We start from the raw sequence: 4,349 nt of genomic DNA on the forward strand, positions 1-4,349 counted from the left end.
TTGATTGACATTGCCATAATGTGGTAATGGTTCATTGTTTTGAGCATTCAATGTAAGGCTGTGCGTGTGTGTGGACCCAAAGGTAGAGACACGGAGTCAAAAAGCAGTTTAAAGTCTTTTTACTTGACTTGATCAAAATAAACAACAAAGGTTTGCCACAACGGCTGCAGAATACACTGACATAAACAGGGCTGTGGAGCCAACTAAACTTAGCTAACTTGAAGGTAATTGTCCAAAGCACAACACAAGCAGTGTCGACAAGAGCAGTCACAAGGAGTAGAATATCCAACGGACACGGGAGGAACTCAGAGCAGGCCAGGACCACAGCAGCACACGACAATAATCAGCAACTGGGTCTGAAATGACACGTGTTTAAATAGGCAGTTGACCAGGTGCAGAACATCACACAATCAGTGGGGTTATTGAATTATTGTCTCTGTCCCTCCATTGGCTCTGGCGCTGCCCCGTCTCCCGCCATTGTTCCTGACGCGGGAAGGCAGGTCAGCACCTCGGACAGCGACGGGACACACTCCACGTGCCCGAGTCACTCGTCCTCCGGCCATTTCAGCACCACGGCCTGCTCCGCTCCTGTGCCCTCTTCCAGTGCCGCTAGGCCCTGCCTCCGTGTGCGTGTCATTCAATAAAGTATCATGAGTAATAGCTTGTTATCAAATAATACACACACAAAAGGAAAAACTCCAGTAGTGTTGTGCGCGTTCTCGGCTGAGGAACAAACATGTTGTAGGCTACTCACAGTTTGAGTCACAGAGTTGAAAGCACTCTCACCTGAGCATCGTCCGCTCTGCGGCCCATAGTAAACTTCCTTCCAGGCTTCTCCTGAAAAAAAGCTGCTCATCTGTCCTGATGGTCAATTTTCATCCAACTGCTCTCAGTATTGTAGCATTGTCAGGAACCAGGCGAGAGTCAGGATCTTTTTACCGCACTTTATTCTGTTAACACAGGTTCCAGGGCTACTGTCAGCCGTAGCCCACGCCAAAACAAACCCCCAACACAAACTCAAACCCCGCTAGCTCCCTCCTAGCTCTCAGCTCTCCACAAAACACAGCCGTCTCTCTCAGGCTCACGCTCCAACTCCCGAGCTGTCCCCCGCTCTCACAGCTCCCCTCCCCCCAGCCAATCACAGGTGAACCCCTCTCTCACCCCCCCCCACTGGCTAAATGTCGCCTTCACAGACCCCCCGTAAATCCCCACAGACATGTCAATCCCACAGTTAACCCCCATGCACAGAACAGTATAACACACAACAGTAGCACACAAACCCAACCCGTTACACTTCCCCCTCACATCAAAGCTTCTGGCCCACCAGAAGCACACTAGTCCCTCTCCACTCCTCCGCCAGGTGACTCTCCTCGCCCCCCCCCCCCCCCCTGTGTCCCACAGTCATCACACGCACTGCAGTAGTTCCGCACATCCTCCTTGTGTTTGCCCCAGTAGTGTCCCCCACGAACACGGCGGAGCGTCTCCTCAGGCCCGCAATGCCCGAGACAGCCGAGGCCCTTGTGCGCCCACCGCAGTACCAGCCCTCGGAGGGAGCTGGGTACAACCGTCTGGAACCCTCTTTTCCCGTGCTCCCCCCTCCCCAAAACTCCATCTTCACTCAGACGCAGCTTCGCAAACATGTCCCACAGTCCTTTCGTGGCACCGGAAAACGTGTGAATCTCCTCCACAGGGGGCCGGCGTCCGGCCACCACCCATGTGTACACCGGACCGATATCCGCGTCCTCCGCCTGCCTGCGTTTCCACTCCTCCGCTTCGACCGACCAAATGGCCAAGTCGCCCGCCAGGTCCACATCTGAACACTCCCCCTCTTTCTCCACCTCTCGCCCGCGCTCGTCCTCCTGTCCCCCTCCCCCAGGGGGCGGCGTGTTCAGGACAGCAGGGAGAACACAACCGGCCGCGACCACCACCTCGGCTTCCCGTACAGCAACCGTGGGGGGCGTAGCGCAGCTCGGCTGTGCCGGTCCCTCCGGCGTTAGTAGCGACACCTGCTCACCTGGAAATATGAGCGTCGCTCTCCCGATCCTAACAACGTTCTCTTCCCCCCGGCTTTCCACACTCTCCCCAACCCGTGTCTCTTCCCTGACCTCCACTGTCTCAGTGCAGTCTCTGGCCAAATGTCCAGGCCTCTTACACGACCAGCAGAGTCTCACCTGCCAGCCGCCTGCAAGTCTCTCCTCTCCCGCCGTCCTCTGCTCCCCGACAGCCTCCGGACACCCCCTGGCCAGATGCCCGAAGGCTCCGCACGACCAGCAGACACCCGGCCATCCCCAGTATCGTTGCTCCGCGTACCCCGTCTGTCCCCCGGAACCGCTGCGACACCACCTCGCCAGGTGTCCATGTCCCCCACAAGTCCAACACTCTTTGCGGCTCCTCCGTCCGCTTCTCTCCGCGCTGCGCGACCTCCCCTAGCAGCCTCATAAGCCCCTCTGCCCAGGCAGGCGTCGCCTCCAACAGCCATCTGAGCTCCTGCTTCAGGCGGCCCTCCATGCTAGCAAGCACCGAGCTAGCCTCTCTGTAGGCCGTCTCGTCGCTCCCCGAGATCAGCCCCACGACTGCTGTGTCGTCTGCAAACTTCACGATGGTGTTAGAGGTTTGAGTCGCCACGCAGTCGTGGGTGTAGAGGTCATACCAGAAGGGGCTGGAGACGCACCCCTGGGGCGCTCCTATGCTGATGGTCAGTGGGGAGGAGGTGAGGTTGCCCACCCTCACCACCTGGCGGCGGTCTGTCAGGAAATCCAGGATCCAGTCGCACATTGCTGTGTTAAGTCCCAGGTCCTTGAGCTTGCATACCAGCCTGGAGGGTACTATGGTGTTGAATGCTGAGCGGGGAGAGGTGGCGGGGAGAGGAGGGCAGTGGGGGGGGGGGAGGAGGGGTGGTGGGGGGGCGGAGGGGGGGGAGTGGTGGTGGTGGGGGGGGGGGAGAGGAGGGGAGGGGTGGTGGGGGGAGAGAGGTGGCAGGGGGGGGGGAGGAGAGGAGGTGGCAGGGGGGGAGAAGAGGAGGGGAGGGGTGGTGTGGGGAGAGAGGTGGCAGGGGGGGAGGAGAGGAGGTGGCAGGGGGGGGGAGGAGAGGAGGGGGGGAGGGTTGGGAGGAGGGGAGGCGCTCTGGCAGAGGGGTCGAACCTGGCGTAGAACGCGTTGAGTTCGTCTGGCAGGGTGGGTGACTCGTTGTTTTGCTGTTTTGCCCCTTTGAAGTCAGTGGCAGCGTGGAGTCCTCTCCACAGGTGTTTGGGGTTGTTTGAGTCCAGTTTTGCTTCCAGCTGCCTGCCATATTCTCTCCGTGCTCTTTTTAAAGTGCTTCGGAGGGCATATCTTGTCTGTTTGTATTCCTCTGGTGTTCCGGAGTTGAAGGCGGTGGTCCTGGCGTGGAGGGCTGCCCGGACGTCACTATTGATCCAGGGCTTCTGGTTTGGCATTATTTTGATTATTTTTTGGGGGATTATGTCCTCTGTGCATTTTTGAATGAAGCCTGTTACTGTGTCTGCATACTCGTCCAGGTCTCCTGCAGCCTTGAACTCTTCCCATGCTGTTTGGTCGAAGCAGTCTCTCAGAATGTCCTCTGATTGGTCTGACCAGCAGTGGGTGGTTCGGAAGGCCGGGGCCATGTTTGTTAAAGGTGGACTTTCTTCTCCCTCGGTAGAGGGATGGGCAGCGATTCAGCGCCCTCTAGTGACCAGCTGCCACTGGGTTTAAGGGTTAGAAGGTCTGTAACGAGGTCAGTGCTTCCTAACCTGACGCTGCCAGATGGACGGCTCCACATCACAGTCGATCTGGGAATGAAGTCACCAGACCCGCTGACGGAGGCAGGCACTTTTTCCAAGCTACTTGGCAGGTGATTGGATGACCCATCTGTCTATCACCGCTGGTGGGTGTTAACTTCAACCAATCAGATCGCCGAAGGTGCCTGTGGATGATGTCCGTGGTATTCATTGATTGAGTCATCACGGTCGTAAAGTCACCTTCGAAGCATTTAGTTAGATTATAACGAACTAGTTGTGTGGCTTAGCCTTCCCAAATGTTGAGGGTCTTTTTTTAGAATTTAATACATAGAATTGGGAACGTTACATTCAATTTCATTCAGACTGCCTGTCACTTCCGCGGCGGCAGCCATGTTGCCGAGTGAAAAGAACTACAAAGACCATGTACCCACTACTTGCCCAGACGAGCCAGAGCCCGCCTACGGCCGCCGCTGATTCGTCGAGCCGGCATGGCTCGACCAATCATCTTAACTGCCTGTGCGGGTCCAGACCGTCACGGAGAACCAAATGAAATGTGAGTTCACGTGACGGGCGGTTTACCAGGCTAAGTGCTTCCTACCACACCTGTTGTTT

This window comes from Poromitra crassiceps, assembly GCF_964638095.1.
Source record: "Poromitra crassiceps genome assembly, chromosome: 7".
Lineage (NCBI taxonomy): Eukaryota > Metazoa > Chordata > Actinopteri > Beryciformes > Melamphaidae > Poromitra > Poromitra crassiceps.